The following is a 19,801-nucleotide window of genomic DNA, read 5'->3' as shown; positions in this document are numbered from 1 at the left end:
TACTTATTTCACCTGCTTTATGCTCCTTTCAGCTTCCCTATATATAGTCTCATCCTGCAGTATATCTCCTTTTACTTATCAGCACATGTGCACACTGCTTCTTTTCATATGAGCTCTGCATTTTAATGTGGGAAGCTAAGCACTTTTACGTGACATCCTCCCTCACAGAAGCAGTTCAGTTCTAGACACGACTCGGAATAGAGTTATGTTGTAAGGAAAACTACCTGAGACACTGATAACCTAGATAGAAAAAAAATACCAACAAGGTGTAAATAATATATAACAGCCTACGAATACCATTAAGGCTAGGTTCACATTGCGTTAACAGCAGCCTGTTCAACACATGTGTTAACGGGCTGCTGTTAACGCAAGTGCCGACATTCCATTGCGCTAGCACAGATAGAGCTAGCAGATGCTCTATCTGCGCTAACAGTGACGGACCCGGAAACGCTGCAGCCCGCGTCCCAGGGTCCGTCACTCAATGACGGCACATCGCTAGCGCGCGCTCATTGTGGGTGTGCACTAGCAAAGTGTCCGACATAGGGCATAATGGCGGTGTGAACGGACTGCGTTACACTACGTTATGTGCAGGCGCAGTGTGAACCCATCCTAACCCCTTAGTGACAGAGCTATTTTTTACCTTAACGACGAAGCCAAATTTATTATATCTGACCACTTTTTGTGGTAATAACTTTGGAACGCTTCAACGCATTTCAGTGATTCTGAGATTGATTTTCGTGACATATTGTATATACTTCATGTTAGTGGTAAATTGTGGTCCATATGATTTTCGTACCAAAACTAGCAATTTTCAAACTTTTCACTTTTATGCCCTTAAATCAGAGAGTTAGGCTACCCTCACACTAGCAGTGGGTGATAAATGCAGAAGTGGTGCATATGTTTCTAATATACTTTTCCTCTATTTGTTCCACTCCTGGTTTTGGCTTACAAATACTGATGTAAAATACTGACCAAATACTGCTAGTGTGACGGCAGCCTTATACCACACAAAATAGTTAATACATAACATTTTCCACATGTCTATTTTACATCTGCATAATTTTTTTTTGTTACAAAGTTAAAAGGGTTTAACGTTGACCAGCGATTTCTCATTTTCCCCCAAAAAAATACAAAAACATTTTTTTAGGTACAACATTACATTTGAAGTGACTTAGGGGGGCCTAAATGACAGAAAATACCCAGAATTGACACCATTCTAAAAACTGCACCCCTCCAAGTCCTCAAAACCACATTCAAAAAGTTTATTATCCCTTACGGTGGTTCACAGGAATTAATGGAACGTGGAAGGATTTTACTTTCTTTCACAAAAATGTTACTTTAGCACCAAATGTTTACTTTCATGAAGTTAACAGGAGAAAATTAACCACAAAATTTGTTGTGTAATTTCTTCTGAGTATGTCAATATCTCATATGTTGGGGAAAACAACAGGGCTCAGAAGGGAAGCAGCACTGTTTGACTTTTTAAACGCAAAAATGGCTTGAATTGAGAGCGGATGCCATGTCGCATTTGAACAGCCCCTGATCTGCCTAAACAGTGGAAACCCCTCACAGGTGACCCCATTTTGGAAACTACACCCTTTGAGGACTTTATCCAGGGTAAGGCCGGGGTCACACTAGCGTGTTTTATGGACGTATGAGCGCAGAAAATACGTCCAGAAAATACGCATTGCACATGGCCCAATAATTCTCTATGGGGCAGCTACTATCTGCCGTATATTACGCATCCGTAATATACGGTATGTTACGGGCTTAGAAAATCGCAGCATGCTGTGTTTGTCAGCGTATTGCACAAAAAATACGCCAATGAAAGTCTTTGGGGGTGAGAAAATTACGGATTACACACAGACCATTAGTGTGACTTGCGAGAAATACGCACCGGTGTTCTATAGAAAAGCCGGTAAGTCAGTGCGGTGTACAGTAAAATCACACTGACAGAATAGAATAGAATAGGTAGAATAAATGTGCACACATAGAATGTGTGTATATATATATATATATATATATATATATATATATATATATATATATATATGTCAGTGAGACACACATATATATATATATATATATTTAATTCAGCGCTATATAGCAGAAAAGCCGGTAATTCAATTGCCGGCTTTTCCTATCTCCTTCACAAACCCGACAGGATATGAGACATGGTTTACATACAGTAAACCATCTCATATCCCTTCTTTTATTACATATTCCTCTTTACTAATGTAAGAAGTGTATTTGTGTAAAATTTTGGGGCTCTAGCTATTAAATTAAAGGGCTAAATCCCAGAAAGAATTGGCGTGGGCTCACGCGCAATTTTCTCTGCCAGAGTGGTAAAGCCAGTGACTGAGGGCAGATATTAAAAGCCTAGAGAGGGACCATGGTTATTGGCCCTCCCCTGGCTAAAAACATCTGCCCCCAGCCACCCCAGAAAAGGCACATCTGTAAGATGCGCCTATTCTGGCACTTAGCCTCTCTCTTCCCACTCCCGTGTAGTGGTGGGATATGGGGTGATGAAGGGTTAATGTCACCTTGCTATTGTAAGGTGACATTAAGTAAGGTTAATAATGGAGAGGCGTCAATTATGACACCTATCCATTATTAATCCAATAGTATGAAATGGTTAATAAAACACACACACATTATTAAAAAGTATTTTAATGAAATAAAGACACATGGTGTTTTAATATTTTATTATACTCTTAATCCACCTGAAGACCCTTGTCACCTGAAATAAAGTAAAAAAAACAAACAACAATATTCCATACCTTCCGTCGTTACAGTCTTGTCCCACGCTGTAAATCCATCTGAAGGGGTTAAATCATTTTACACCCAGGAGCTTTGCTAATGCAGCTGTGCTCCTGCCTGTAAAACTTGGTGAATGAATGGAATGCAGGGGAATGTACTGTAGTTACCTCGAGTCGCGGTGATGCGCCCTCTGCTGGATGAACTCATATGAACTCGAGCGTGGGAACGTTTCGGAATATAACGACGGAAGTTATGGAATATTGTTGTTTGTTTTTTTAACTTTATTTCAGGTGACAAGGGTCTTCAGGTGGATTAAGAGTATAATAAAATATTAAAACACCATGTGTCTTTATTTCATTAAAATACTTTTTAATAATGTGTGTGTGTTTTATTAACCATTTCGTACTATTGGATTAATAATGGATAGGTGTCATAATTGACGCCTCTCCATTATTAACCTGGCTTAATGTCACCTTACAATAGCAAGGTGACATTAACCCTTCATTACCCCATATCCCACCACTACAGGGGAGTGGGAAGAGAGAGGCTAAGTGCCAGAATAGGCGCATCTTACAGATGTGCCTTTTCTGGGGTGGCTGGGGGCAGATGTTTTTAGCCGGGGGAGGGCCAATAACCATGGTCCCTCTCTAGGCTATTAATATCTGGCCTCAGTCACTGGCTTTACCACTCTGGCGGAGAAAATTGCGTGGGAGCCCACGCCAATTTTTTCCGGGATTTAACCCTTTAATTTAATAGCTAGAGCCCCCAAATTTTACACAAAGACATTTCTTACATTAGTAAAGAGGAATATGTAATAAAAGAAGGGATATGAGATGGTTTACTGTATGTAAACCATGTCTCATATCCTGTCGGGTTTGTAAAGGAGATAGGAAAAGCCGGCAATTGAATTACCGGCTTTTCTGCTATCTAGCGCTGAATTAAATATAAATATATATATATGTGTCTCACTGACATATATATACAGTGCCTACAAGTAGTATTCAACCCCCTGCAGATTTAGCAGGTTTACACATTTGGAATTAACTTGGCATTGTGACATTTGGACTGTAGATCAGCCTGGAAGTGTGAAATGCACTGCAGCAAAAAAGAATGTTATTTCTTTGTTTATTTTTTTTTTAAATTGGGAAAAGTTTTTTCAGAGGGTCATTTATTATTCAACCCCTCAACCCACCAGAATTCTGTTTGGTTCCCCTAAAGTATTAAGAAGTAGTTCAGGCACAAAGAACAATGAGCTTCACATGTTTGGATTAATTATCTCTTTTTCCAGCCTTTTCTGACTATTTAAGACCCTCCCCAAACTTGTGAACAGCACTCAAACATGGTCAACATGGGAAAGACAAAGGAGCATTCCAAGGCCATCAGAGACAAGATCGTGGAGGGTCACAAGGCTGGCAAGGGGTACAAAACCCTTTCCAAGGAGTTGGGCCTACCTGTCTCCACTGTTGGGAGCATCATCCGGAAGTGGAAGGCTTATGGAACTACTGTTAGCCTTCCACGGCCTGGACAGCCTTTGAAAGTTTCCTCTCATGCCGAGGCCAGGCTTGTCCGAAGAGTCAAGGCTAACCCAAGGACAACAAGGAAGGAGCTCCGGGAAGATCTCATGGCAGTGGGGACATTGGTTTCAGTCAATACCATAAGTAACGTACTCCACCGCAATGGTCTCCGTTCCAGACGAGCCCGTAAGGTACCTTTACTTTCAAAGCGTCATGTCAAGGCTCGTCTACAGTTTGCTCATGATCACTTGGAGGACTCAGACTGACTGGTTCAAGGTTCTCTGGTCTGATGAGACCAAGATCGAGATCTTTGGTGCCAACCACACACGTGACGTTTGGAGACTGGATGGCACTGCATACGACCCCAAGAATACCATCCCTACAGTCAAGCATGGTGGTGGCAGCATCATGCTGTGGGGCTGTTTCTCAGCCAAGGGGCCTGGCCATCTGGTCCGCATCCATGGGAAGATGGATAGCACGGCCTACCTGGAGATTTTGGCCAAGAACCTCCGCTCCTCCATCAAGGATCTTAAGATGGGTCGTCATTTCATCTTCCAACAAGACAACGACCCAAAGCACACAGCCAAGAAAACCAAGGCCTGGTTCAAGAGGCAAAAAATCAAGGTGTTGCAGTGGCCTAGTCAGTCTCCTGACCTTAACCCAATTGAAAACTTGTGGAAGGAGCTCAAGATTAAAGTCCACATGAGACACCCAAAGAACCTAGATAACTTGGAGAAGATCTGCATGGAGGAGTGGGCCAAGATAACTCCAGAGACCTGTGCCGGCCTGATCAGGTCTTATAAAAGACGATTATTAGCTGTAATTGCAAACAAAGGTTATTCCACAAAATATTAAACCTAGGGGTTGAATAATAATTGACCCACACTTTTATGTTTAAAATTTATAAAAATTTAACTGAGCAACAAAACTTTTTGGTTTGTAAGATTTATGCATCTGTTAATAAATCCTGCTCTTGTTTGAAGTTTGAAGGCTCTAACTTATTTGCATCTTATTAAACCTGCTAAATCTGCAGGGGGTTGAATACTACTTGTAGGCACTGTATATATATATATATATATATATATATATATATAGACTGTATATATGTTTTTAAGAATATTTGAGCTGATGGATCCATGATATGTCCATTTTGCAAGCGTGCGAGAAACAAATCGCCGTACGGAAGCCATACAGATGCCATACGGATGACACACGGATAAATTTGTGCATAAAAATCACATCCTCGCATTGAATATGGAACAGTGTTTTGGGACAATTACTGCGTATTACGGTAGTAAAAAGCGGACCGTATTTACTTACGCCTAGTGTGACCCCGGCCTTATAGTGAGGATTTTGAACGCATAGGTATGACACAACATTTTATAACAAGAGGCTGACATATTGAAAATGTCATTATTAGTGTTGAGCGCAGGTGCTCTCTACTCGAGTTTGCATCAAGTGCTCGGGTATGCACAGAGTGTCTTGGATGCTCGAGCAACATGCTCGAGTCAACGCCCTACATGTTTCCTGGCTGTTAGACAGCCAATTCATGTGTACCTGCCAGCCATGATAAGGCAATTCTCGTTGCAAAGACCTAATGCCAATCCTCTCTTAGACAGAAGTCTACATCTCTATGGGAACCTAATGTGAATCCTCTCTTAGACTGAAGTCTATATCTGTTAGGTGTCGAGTTCCTGCCCCTGCACAGGAGGAATCTCGAACCATGTCTGCTGTGATCTCCCATTCTCCTACAGCCACAGTGGAGCCTGCTCAGCGGAGACGTCGGTCACAGAGTCTGGCTCAGGCGGATACTGGATGACTGGTTACTACTGCCCTTCCAGGTTCTGTCATTGTAGCCAGCAATGTTCAGCAGCGAGCAGGTCTTTCTGGGACTAAGTCCCGCTTTTCCCATACTGAGCATGCCCACGGGACGACCTCCCATTAGAGGTCAGGGGTCACATGGGCAGGTCCTTAAGCGGTTCCTGTTGGACCACTAGGAAGGTCCTTGAGTGCTAAAACTATAAAAGGTTCGCATGGCTGCCATGTGCTAGTATCAAACCAATGTTAAAGAGCTCAGTGCCAGCGTGGTCATGCTTGTATGTGGTCAGGGTTTGGCTGAAATAAGCCCCTAGAATACCGGCACCTCCGGTGAGGAGTTTGTACTGTATGTTTAGATTCAGGGCCTTGGCTGAAATAAGCCTCTAGAATACCGACACCTCCGGTGAGGAGTTGTTTGTCTGCTATTCTAACTGCATGACCATAGTTTTGCTCTGTTTGGTAGCTGTGTTCCTCTGTGAGGTTAACAGGGCACAGCATCTTGTTATTCAAGCGAATCTGTGAAGTAACAGAGTTCGCTAATACCGCCATATAGTACCGCCTATTACTAGCAGCAGGTTTCTCTCCTGCACGGTGGACCCCGTGTTGCAAATGCACCAACTGTCTCATATATATATATTCGGTGCATTTCGCCAACCCTAACAGAATACTAGCGCCAGGGTCTGGCTAGTAAATGGCAGACAAACAGCAGTCCTTGCAGTACATCCAGCAGCTGGAGGGTAGGTTGGAGGCTCTTAAGCACACAGCCTCAGCTATGGATGTTACCACAGTTGCTTTTCAGGCTGCTAGCGTGGCTGCATCAACCTTGTCCACTGCCACCCCTGTTCCGACTCTATCTCGCCTCCTGCTGCCAGAAAAATTTTCTGGTGATAGTAAATCTTGTTAAGTTTCGTGAGCCAGTGCACTATACACCTCGAGCTCCTGGCCACACATTTCCCCACAGAGCGGGCAAAGGTGGGATTTATTGTGTCTCTCCTGTCAGACAGGGCGTTGGAATGGGCTACGCCTCTGTGGGAGCATGGCGATCAGGTGGTTCAGAGTGCTCCGCTGTTCCTGAGCACTCTGAAGCAGGTCTTTTTAGGACCTCGAGTCACCCATGATACGGCACTCCAACTGTTGGCATTGACTCAGGGCTCGTCCTTGGTCAGCCATTTTGCCATCCACTTCCGCACCCTAGCATCTGAGCTGGAGTGGTCGGATAAAGCCCTTATCCCTATATTTTGGAGGGGGCTGGCTGACCACGCGAAGGACGCTCTGCCCTCTAGGGAGATTCCCACCACACTGGAGGAGTTAATAGCTGTGTCTACTCGTATTGACCTCCATTTTCACGAGCGGAGGTTAGAGCGGGTCCAGTGTAGGCAGAGGTTTCACCTGGCTCCCACCTTCGCCAAACCTTTGGAATCTCCGGTCCTGGTCCCTAAATAACATGAGGCCATGGAAGTGTCACGAGTGGGATCTAAGTCCCGGACCCCTCGTGCACTCAAGGTCTGTCATGTTTGTCAGCAGTCAGGACATCTTGCCACCAGATGTTCCCAGCGGTCGAGGAAACGTCAGCGTCTAGTGGTAGTAGGTGGTGGTACACTAGACACGGCAACGTTTGCCTCCAAATTGTCCATAAAGGGGACAATTACAATAGGCTCATTCACTCACTCGGTAGAGCTCTGCGTGGATCCTGGGGGGAGGGCAATTTTATGTCTTCTGCCTTCGCTCAACGTCACGCAATACCCCTGGTAATGCTAGCTCAACCAGTGACAGTACGAGTGGTGAATGGGTCGACACTGCCCTCACAGATAACACACCAGACCATCCCTTTCATTCTGTCCATTTCGACATCTCATCAGATTATATATCTGCTCGTCATTCCTGAGGGAATTGACGAGGTCCAGTTAGGGATACCTTGGCTACGGTACCACTCTCCTCATATTGAGTGGTCCACAGGCAGAATTTTGGGATGGGGTGAATCTTGTGGGGGTAGATGTCAGAGGGAAAGCATTCAGGTTGCTATTACTGAGGTGCCTGCAGATCTATCCTCTCTCCCCAAGCAATATTGGCCCTATGGGGACGTGTTCTCCAAAAGGGTTGCGGAGACCCTTCCGCCTCATCGCCTCTATGACTGTCCTATTGACCTCTTGCCTGGTGCTGAGCCTCCCCGGGGTTGAGTCTATCCATTATCTCTCCCGGAGACGGAGGCAATGTCACAGTACATCCAGGAAAATCTGGCAAGAGGATTCATTAGAAAGTCAGTGTCACCTGCAGGGGCCGGGTTCTTCTTCATGCAGAAGAAGAATGGGGAACTACGTCCATGCATAGACTACAGGGGTCTTAACACCATCACCGTTAAGAATAAGCATCTCCTGCCCCTGATATCTGAGCTTTTGATAGGCTTCGGGGAGCAAGAGTATTTACTAAACTAGATCTGCGGGGTGCTTACAACCTGATTTGCATCCGTGAGGGGGACGAATGGAAGACGGCTTTTAACACCAGGGATGGGCACTATGAATATCTAGTGATGCCCTTTGGGCTCTGTAATGCCCCAGCCATTTTCCAAGACTTTGTAAAGGATATCTTCCAGGATATGCTCTCCACCTCGCTGGTAGTCTATCTGGATGATATTCTCATCTACTCTCCAGATATTGACTCCCACCGGAGAGATGTTTACAGAGTCTTCGACCTCTTACGAACAAATTCCCTCTATGCCAAGTTGGAGAAATGTGTGTTTGAGCAGGAGCCCTTACCTTTCCTGGGCTATATCATCTCCGCCCAGGGATTGGCTATGGATGCTGCCAAACTACAGGCTGTGATGGACTGGCAAGAACCCCATTCTCTTAAAGCGGTGCAGCGCTTTATGGGGTTCATTAACTATTATCGCCAGTTCATCCCTCATTTCTCAACTTTGGCCGCTCCCTTGGTAGCCCTCACCAAGAAGGGAGCAAATCCTAAATTGTGGTCTGAGGAAGTCTCCAAGGCCTTCACTTCTATTAAATCTCATTTTGCTAGAACTCCCATCCTACATTGCCCCGATGTAGATAAGCCATTTATAATGGAGGTGGATGCTGTTGTGAATTCTGCTCTTGGGCTCCCTCTGGTGGTTATAAGTGGTAGCGCTGCTGTCTTTGGATCGCAGCATTCATCAGGTGTGTCCACTTATTGGAATTCTGACTGGGCTATTTAGTCTTGCTTTACCCTTTAGTCAGTGCCAGTTGTCCATTGTTTCCTGGAGGATTCACTTCCCTGCCTGGTCTCTCTTGCTTTGCTGTTCATTTCATCAAAGATAAGTTCTGGCTTTGTTTTTTGCAGTCCACATGCTGTGGGCCTGATCGTTCAGTGCTTTTCCATGTTTTGTCTTGTCCAGCTTGGTCTGTATAAGGATTTGCTCAGCCAAGCTGGTATCTCTGGAGATGCAGATATTCCCGCCATGTCTTTAGTTAGATGTGGAGATTTTTGTATTTTCTGTGATGGATATTTTCTAGTGTTTTAATACTGACCGCATAGTACTCTGTCCTATCCTTTCTATTTAGCTAGAGTGGCCTCCTTTGCTAAATCCTGTTTTCAGTCTGCGTATGTTATTTCCCTCTCCTCTCACAGTCAATATTTGTGGGGGGCTGTCTATCCTTTGGGGATTTTCTTTGAGGCAAGATAGTTTTCCCTTTTCTATCTTTAGGAATAGTCCTCAGGCTGTGTCGAGATGTCTAGGGAGTGTTAGGTACATTCCACGGCTACTTCTAGTTGTGGTGTTAAGTTCAGGGTCTGCGGTCAGTACAGGTACCACCTTCTCCAGAGTACGTCTCATGCTGCTCCTAGGCCACCAGATCATAACAGGATGCCTCATCCGTTGGTGCTGGAGCAGTCCTCTTCCAAAAGGATGCTCAGGGTCAGAAGCATCCTTCCTTCTTCTTTTCCAAGACCTTCACACCAGCGGAGAGGAATTATTCCATCGGGGACAGGGAGCTGCTAGCAATGAAGTTGGCCTTCTCAGAGTGGAGACATCTTTTGGAGGGGGTTTGCTTTCCCTTCCAAGTATTCACAGACCACAAGAATTTGGTCTATTTACAGACATCCCAGCGGTTAAATTCTCGCCAGGCCAGATGGTCCTTGTTCTTCTCCCAGTTCCACTTCACCCTCCATTTTCTTTCCTGGGAGAAAAACATTCGTGCCGACGCTCTCTCTCGCTCCATTGTATCATCTGAGGAGGAGGAAGAGGAGCCTCAGCTTATTGTCCCTTTCGAGAGCCTGAGAACCGTGGCCCCGGTTTTGCTAGAGTCTGTGCCTCCAGGCAAGACTTTTGTTCCATCTAGTTTGCATCTGGAGGTTTTCTCTTGGCTCACTCGTCCAGGGTGGGTGGACATTTTGGGACCAAAAGGACATCTGAGCTACTGGCGAGGACATACTGGTTGCCGCATATGGCCCGTGACATCGCAGACTATGTTTGGGCATGTGTCTCCACCAAGAACAAGTTTCCTTGTCAACGGCCAGCTGGGTTGCTTTACCCCTGCCGGTGGTGGACAGGCCCTGGGAGATGGTCGGGGTGGATTTGTGGTGGGCTTACCCAAGTCTCGTCGTTGCACCATTATTTGGGTGATCACCGACCATTTTTCAAAAATGGTGCACTTGGTGCCTCTTCCACAGCTACCTTCTGCAGGGCTCTGGCGCCGTTGTTGATCAAACATATCTTTCGCCTACATGGTATGCCGGACAAAATTGTCAGTGACCGGGGTCCCCAGCTTGTGTCTCGTTTCTGGAGAGAGCTTTGTCGTCTACCTAGCATTGAGTTGAATCTCTCCTCAGCATGTCATCCCAAGACAAATAGGTTGGTAGAGAGGGCCAACCAGACCCTGGTCACATATCTATGACATTTTGTTTCTGCCAGGCAGGATGACTGGGCATCCTTGCTACCGTGGGCGGAGTTTGCGCTTAACAATGCCGTAGCCGACTCCACCGCTCAGACTCCTTTCTTCCTTAATTATGGCCAGCATCCCCGTGTTCCTGTGCCTATGCCCATGTCTTCTGCTGACTCCAGGGTGGCAGACTGGGCTGTGGAGGCACGGGACATTTTACGACCGCACTCAGGATTCCATCCGGGCCTCCAAGGAGAGAATGAAGTCCTCCACTGATGCACATCGGCGTCCTGCTCTGACCTTTGCTCCTGGCGACTTAGTCAGGCTGCGAGTTGAGTCCACTAAGTTTGCACCTCGCTAGTTGGGTCCCTTCAAGGTCTTCGAACAGGTTAACCCTGTGGTCTACCGTCCGGCCCTTCCTCCATACCTAGGTATCACCAACACCTTTCATGTGTCCCTTTTACAGCCCGTATACATGTTCCGGTTTTTTGAGTCATCTGTCGGGACATCGGGTTTGTCTACAGACGATTACAAGGTGAATGCTATTTTGGGGTGCAAGGTGGTACGTGGCAAAAAAATTTATTTGGTGGACTGGAAGGGTTATGGCCCAGAGGGCAGGTCCTGGGAGCCTGTTGAGCACATTCGAGCTCCGCAGCTCATTGCTGCCTTCGAGCGTAGCGAGGACTAAGGAGGGGGGCCATGTTAGGTGTCGAGTTCCCGCTGCTGCACAGGGGGAATCTCGAACCATGTCTGCTGCGGTCTCCCATTCTCCTCCAGCCACAGTGAGCCTGCTCAGCGGAGACGTCGGTCCCAGCATCTGGCTCAGGCAGATACTGGACGACTGGTTACTACTGCCCTTCCAGACTCTGTCATTGTAGCCAGCAATGTTCAGCAGCGAGCAGGTCTTTCTGGGACTAAGTCCCGCTTTTCCCATACTGAGCATGCCCATGGGACGACCTCCCATTGGAGGTCAGGGGTCCTGAAGTGGATTGCTGTTGGACCACTAGGAAGGTCCTTGAGTGCTAAAACTATAAAAGGTTCACATGGCCGCACAGCCATGCGCTGGTATCAAACCAATGTTAAAGAGCTCAGCGCCAGTGTGGTCATGCTTGTATGTGGTCAGGGTTTGGCTGAATAAGCCCCTAGAATACTGGCACCTCCGGTGAGGAGTTGTTTGTCTGCTATTCTAACTGCATGACCACAGTTTTGCTCTGTTTGGTAGCTGTGTTCCTCTGTGTGGTTAACAGGGCACAGCATCTTGTTATTCTAGCGAATCTGTGAAGTAACAGAGTTCTCTAATACTGCCATATAGTACTATTACTAGCAGCAGGTTTCTCTCCTGCACGGTGGACCCCGGGATGCGAATGCACCAACTGTCTCATATATATTCGGTGCGTTCCGCCAACCCTAACAATATCTCTATGGAGGGGTAGGATCCTGCTGTAAATTGGCCAATTTGTGCGCTAAGCATTCTCAATTTTTCATATTTCTAATGCAGTAATGCAATTCAATTTTCATATTTCATGTTTTAGCATTACACAGTGCTGCATTTTGTTTGATTGTATATGAGTTGGCTACTCTAGGTAAGCACCTGTTCAGACCTAATTTGTGTTTGGATGTAACGGTCTGTCTTTTGATATTTGTATGCATAACCTTCTGACTGAGCACTCCACCCCTTAGCCTCAGGCGTTTTTAATTGCAACAGGATCCTACCCCTCCATAGAGATATAGACTTCAGTCTAAGAGAGATTGGCATTAGGTCCTGGCAATGGAAATTGCCTTATCGTGGCTGCCGGGTCCATATGAATTAGCCAATTCATGCGCTAAGCATGCTCAGAGTGCTGCTTTTTGTTTGATATGCAATTTTAATAAACTTGCTTTGATATTTCAGCAATATCGCTTCCTGTGCCCACCTCAACTGCAGCCGAGTGAGTACAGATCTCTACATCTGGTGTTAGAAGCACAGGCACAAATTCCAAGAGGCAGTGTGACTGCAGATACCGCATGTCCTGGGTGAAGGCAGCTGCAGTAGGGAAATCTGACAACATGGAGGAGCTTGTAAAGCATTTGGTCCAGCTACAACAACAGCATCAGCAGCTCGCCAGTCAACAGCAGCAAATGGCACAACAAGAAACAAATAAGATGGTGGCACAGCAGCCACAACACCAGCAGCAGCTGCAACAGCAGGAGGCACTAATGCGACAAATGGAACTTCTCGCAGAGGCGGTTCGTGGGAGGCCAGCAGTCTCCTCCCCTACTCCAGGTGACAACTCATACACCAGGAAGATGGTAAGAAGAGCGTTGCAAAAGATGACCCCAGCAGATGACGTTGAGGTATTCCTGATGGTTTTCGAGAGGGGTACGAAATGGGAGAAATTGCCTTCAGAGCAGTGGGCGGAAGTCCCGGCGCCATATTTAACAGGTGAACTGCAGAATACCTATTATGACCTGGTCTTGCAGGATGCTAAAGAGTACGCCAAGTTGAAAGCTGAGATCTTGGTATGCTTAGGAGTGACTCTGACTGTCAGGGCGCAACGAGTGCACCACTGGACCTATTGCAGTGACAAACCTCCCCGGTCCCAAATGTTTGACCTCCTACACCTGGCCCAAAAATGGTTGCAACCTAAATCTTCCTCCAAAGCACAGATGGTGGAGAGAATAATTAAGAACAGGTTAATACACTCTCTGCTGAGGCCGGTGCAATCCTGGGTTGCACAGGGAGAACCTCGTACCAGGCAGTCGAGAGGGAAGCAAGGGGTTGTAGCATCCCCATAGTGGGGTTCCCAAAGTGGGTCTGACACCCAAAAGAGGGGAGCTAGAGCCACAAATGGGGGGCGTACAAGAGCACCAGAGTTAGTGTCCAATGTCCCTTCCAATAGTGTAATTTGTTGAAGGTGTCATACCCCTGACCACATAGCTGCCCGTTGTCCCATGACCACTGAGCCAATGGACTGAAGCACAGGACGGCACTGCTCATATTTTGCCTATTCGTCCGGCAGTGCTGTCCCCCAAACGGGAGAGGGAACGCAGACATGCCCCATGACAGTAAATAGAGTGCAAATGACTGGTTTGCTGGACTCAGGGAGTTTGATAACTCTAGTGAGGGCCACCATTCCCCATCAGCTGATTCCTGTAAAGAGGGTGGACATCCACTGTATGCATGGTGACGCTAAGGACTTTCCTATATCCCAAGTGATCATAAACACAAACTGTGACACTGAGTCACATGAGGTCAGTGTGGTCAAGGACCTATTGCACTATATTATAATAGGGCGGGACTTTGTATTATTGCAGGCTGCGGATGACAGATTTCCATTTTGTGTGCTTATTGGTGATGAGGATGAGGCAGCATCCACTGAGGCCATCGTCCCTTAGCTGGAGGTGTCCGATGGAAACTTTAGGACTGCCCAACTCAAGGAGCTAACTCTTAAAAGGGAATTTGAAAATGTTATTCTATTAAATGGTGGGCCTCAGGAGCCAGGGGCTGACAGTCGGTTCGCTCATTTTGCTGTGATTGGTGATCTACTTTATAGGGTAACCAAGCCAAGAGGTGAGGTAATAGAGCAGTTATTGGTACCAAGGTCCTATAGATGCAGGGTGTTAGACATGGCTCATTCTCATGTGTTGGCTGGTCACCTGGGGGCAGATAAGACCCAGGAGCACATTCTGCAGAGATCCTACAGGCTGGGGTGCTACAGAGAAATTATAAACTATTGTTGTTCCTGCCCCACGTGCCAGCTGACCTCCCCAGTAACTCACTTCTGCAGTCCACTGGTACCATTGCCCATCATCGAGGTACCATTCGAGCAGATAGCGATGAACCTGGTGGGACCCCTAGTGAAATCCACAAGAGGACATCATTATATATTGGTGGTCCCGGATTATGCTACCTGGTACCCAAAGGCAGTACCCTTAAGAAATGCCTCTGCCAAGTGTATCGTTAAGGGGCTGATCCAAGTCTTATCCCAAACCGGGCTGCCGAAGAAGATACTAATGTACCAAGGGACCCCCTTCATGTTGAAGATCATGAGGGAGCTGTACAAGACCCTGCAAATTTACCAGCTTAGAACCTTGGTATACCATCCATAGACTGATGGACTGGTGGAGAGGTTTGACAAAGCCTTGAAGGCAATGCTGAAAAAAGCAGTTGATAAGGATGGCCAAGACTGGGACTGTCTGGTTCTCTACCTGCTGTTCTCCATCAGGAAAGTTCCCCAAGCTTCCACCAACTTCTCTCCATTTGAACTGCTCTATGGACGACACCCTCGAGGACTCCTGGATGTGGCAAAGGAATCCTGGGAAGCTGAAACCACCCCCTATAGAAGCGTGGTAGAGCATGTCACCCAGATGCAAGAAAGGATCACAAATATGATGCCCATTGTGAAGGAGCACCTCCTCAAGGCTCAGGAAGCCCAGTCCAGAGTGTATAATAGGTCAGCCAGCATAAGACAGTTCAACCCAGGGGATCAAGTACTGGTGCTGGTGCCCACTGTGGAGACCAAATTCTTGGCTAAGTGGCAGGGTCCCTATGAGGTAGTGGAGAAAGTTGGTGATGTCAAGTACAAAATCAACCAACCGGGGAAACGGAATCCCTACCAGGTGTACCATGTGAACCTCATTAAACTGTAGCAAGACAGAGAACTGGGGAAGCTCCTTGTTTTCTGGCCAAGTCCAATGTCAGTGTAGAGAATGTCACGGTGGCAGACACCTTTTCCTGCTCGCAAAAGCAGCAGTGCCGAAAGTTGCTGCAGCATAACAGTGATCTGTTCTCGGAACTTCCAGGTTGTACAAAGGTCATAGAGCATGAGGTCCTGATGGACCCTCATGTCTGGGTCAGCTTGAAGCCTTATCCGATTCCCGAAGCCCACCTTAGAACTGATCTCAAAGGAGGTGAAGCAGATGCTAAGCATGGAAGTCATCGAGGAATCCAGGAGTGGCTGGTCCAGTTCAATAGTGTTAGTACCAAAACTGGATGTGGAATGGCAATTCTGCAATGACTATGAGAAGCTGAATGAGGTGTCTAAATCCGCTGCATACCCAATGCCATGGGTTGATGAGTTAATTGAGAGGCTAGGGCCACCTCGGTATATTACTACCTTGACCTCACAAAAGGGTATTTGCAAATTCCCAAATCCCAAGACGCCAAGGAGAAGACTGCCTTTTCAACACCAGTGGAGGCTACCAATACACAAGAATGCTGTTTGGGTTACAAAGCGCTCCAGCAACATTCCAGAGAGCCATGGACCAGATCCTAGATCCCCACGAAAAGTACGCCTACCTGGATGATATTATGATCTTCAGCCAGGATTGGGGAAGCCATCTGACCAAGGTCCAGGCGATATTTGATGCTCTACAGAAGGCGGGGTTTTCCATAAACCTGAAGAAGTGTGCCTTGGCAATGGAGGAAGCAAGATACGTAAGTTGTAAGTTGAGGCGATCCAGGGCTGGCCACAACCTCTCTCAAAGAAGCAGGTCAGAGTGTTCCTGGGCATGTTGGGCTATTACTACCGGTTTATCCCAAACTTCGCCGTAGTAGCTGTCTCTCTCTGACAAGACTTCCTTAAAGGGGCAAAGTCAGCTATGGCTAAGTGGTCTCCAGAAGCAGAAACGGCCTTCCAGGAACTGAAGCTGGCCCTGTGTAAACAGCCTGCGCTGGTAGCACCTGATTTCTCCAAGGAGTTTGTGGTCCAGACGACCGTGTCGGATGTCGGGCTGGGTGCTGTATTATCTCAAAAGGTGAACGGGGAAGAGCACCCCATAAAGTACCTTAGCCAGAAGTTGTCATCCTGCAAGAAAAACGATTCCATAGTGGAGAAGGAATTTTTAGCCGTTAAGTGGGCATTGAACTCTCTAAGGTACTATCTCTGAGGCAGGAGGTTCAGACTAGTGTCAGATCATGCCCCACTGAAGTGGAGGAGGGAGAAGAAAGGGAGCAATGCCCGAGTGACCAGGTGGTTCCTAGCACTTCAGGATTTTAAGTTCCATGTGGAGTATAGGCCAGGGAAACTGCATGGCAATTCTGCCACTCTGTCGAGGATCCATTGTTATTGGCAGAAGGTGCCAAGCCCCCCAGCTTTGAGCAGATGGGGAGGGTATGTAAGATGGCTGCTGGATGAGTCCTTGAGGGGAGATATGTGTTCTTGCGGCTATTAGCTGTGGTGATGTGAGCTCGGAAGCATACTCCAGCAGATATAGTGGTGAGAGAGTTATATCAGGCCATTCCAGGGCCAGGTTTTACGAGCAGTCATAAGAGTTGAGTGGGAATGACTGCTCACATATCCCAACCCCCCACTGGCGTGGTTTGGCAGATAAAATCATCATGTTCTCATACACATTATACAGTTAATAGCCTCTGTGTCTGTGCTGCTAAATATTTAGGCAGTTAACTGCTTCTTGCAGCTTTACATGAACACCCAAAACTTACATTATGGCTGGTCCGAATAACTAAAGCAATTGCTACCATCCACCTCTCGTGTCTCCCCCTTTTCCTCATAGTTTGTAAGCTTGTGAGCAGGGCCCTCACTCCTCTTGGTATCTATTTTGAACTGTGATTTCTGTTATGCTGTAACGTCTATTGTCTGCACAAGTCCCCTCTATAATTTGTACAGCACTGCGGAATATGTTGGCGCTATATAAATAAAATTATTATTAAAATGGAAGCTGAGTTTCTCATTCAGTGTCTGTGGCTAGAGGTTTGGAGACCACCAGTGTGTGTTGCTAAAGACACTGATCTGAGTGGACAGACCCGCAGTACTATATGGACTACCTGTTTCCTGTTTGATTTCAGCAATACCGCTTCCTGTGCCTACCTCAACCGCAGCCGAATGAGTACAGATCTCTACAACACTTAGCGCAGTCAGACTGTGGAATGACCTACCACAAGGGGTAGTAATGGCAGACACTGACAGCTTTTAAAAAAGGGCTGGATGATTTCTTTGATACACAGAACATTGTGGGTTATAGTTAGAATAGTGACAAAATGTACAATTGGTGGAGAAAGGTTGATCTTGATGGACCTTGGTCTCTTTTCAACCTATGTAACTATGTAATATATGAGTAACGTACTGCAGGATGGGGCTGTTTACAGTATAGATGGGCTGATAAAAATAACTTACTGAAAATTGGGGCTGTATACAGTGAGTCTGAAGGAGTTGAGCTGTTTGTTGCCTGCTGCTGAGCAATCAGTCATGTGAAGCTGCAAATGCTGCTCTGCTCATGCATATGACAGAAGATAATCCTCTTCCATATTCATCAATAGAGCTGCATATTCAGTTTCACATCAATGATATGTCAGCATCAAGCAACAAATACAACTTTGCACTGCCTAGTAATTATAAGCTAATTTGTGAAGGAGTGCAGGAAAGTTGAGCTTTGGGACAAACCAGCTAATAATGATGAAAACACATTGGCAGCTATGCTGATGCAGATGGGAGAAGATAAAATCAATAAGGCAGGGTACTGTGCAAAAGCACAGAACACACAGATCCATAAGGAGAATTCTCCACTTAGTTTAGTTTGATGATTACTCAAGACAAGAGTGATGCTCGTCAGTAGCACACAGGAAAGGAGATGGGGGTCAGCAACACTGTGGAGAAGCAAGTGTTGTAGGAAATGTAGTCTGACTATACCTACGAATATGTCTATTATTCACCCATACATAAATAAATCAGCTTTAGGAAGCCAAAAGTCACTTCTGACAGTTATTTTCTTGAAAAGTGAATATTATATCGTGCTGACTGTGTTGTTCTGTACCATTGACTTAGACCTAAATAGCATGGAACATTTTTCTAATTTATTATGGATTTGGAGGAAAATATTAGCATTTTTATTCTGCTGTATAATGTTTTGTTTTCAAGGAAAGAAAATGCAAGTTGTCTAAAATGTAACGTTATTGATTGAATGACTTGTTAACACTATCAGTATCTGACACCCACACTACTTAGTTGGTACGTGACATCAGAACCAACAGAAATTCAGTGTATGGACCTGGAACACTGGGCAGACTATGAATAAAAAGAAACATGCTGCTCAGTAAACCAGAATAAATATGTCAATGACAAGTAGGTAGCAGATCTACTGTTCAATTTACAGTGCTATGCAAATCAGACACAAGACTATTAAAACCTTTTAAAGGGAACCTGTTACCTCCAAAAATACCATTTACCTGCATATATAGTGGTAATCTGCTTATAAACAGCATTTAAATCATGTCTGCCTGACTTAAAGGAATTGCTGCTACAGGGTGCACATGCTGCACAGCAGGATGTCAATCGATGTACTGGGGAGTGATTACCGCACACTCTGTATTATGAGTGGTGACTGGAATAGCTCCCTGCCTTGCCTTGTAACTGGAAGCAAGTGGCTGAAGGGAGAACATAACTTTATTTTCTCACTGTAGCCAAACCTCCAGTAAGCCTTCCTGATGTGCATGGTGGCCCAGTGGTAAGCACTTTTGCATTGCAGCGCTGGGGTCCTGGGTTCAAATCCCACCAAGAACAACATCCGCAAGGAGTTTGTATGTTCTCTCCATGTTTACGTGGGTTTCTTCCAGGTTCTCTGGTTTCTTCCCACACTCCAAAGACATACTGATAGGGAATCTAGAATATAAGCCCCAATGGGTACAGTGAAATTAATATCTGTAAAGCACTGTGTAATATGATGCTATATTTTAAGTAAAGCATAATAAATAATCACAAGTTAAATGTTATTTACCAGTAGATTACCACTATATCTAATATAAATATTGTTTTTGAAGGTGACAGTTTTCTTTTAACCCCTGTGGTATAGCGACCCCTGTGGCAGCTAGGGGGCACTGTATGTGCTCCTTGAGAAATGCATTGAGGCATATATATGGTG

Source organism: Ranitomeya variabilis, chromosome 1, assembly GCF_051348905.1.
Source record: "Ranitomeya variabilis isolate aRanVar5 chromosome 1, aRanVar5.hap1, whole genome shotgun sequence".
NCBI classification, from domain to species: Eukaryota; Metazoa; Chordata; class Amphibia; order Anura; family Dendrobatidae; genus Ranitomeya; species Ranitomeya variabilis.
This window is presented reverse-complemented; position numbering follows the sequence as displayed.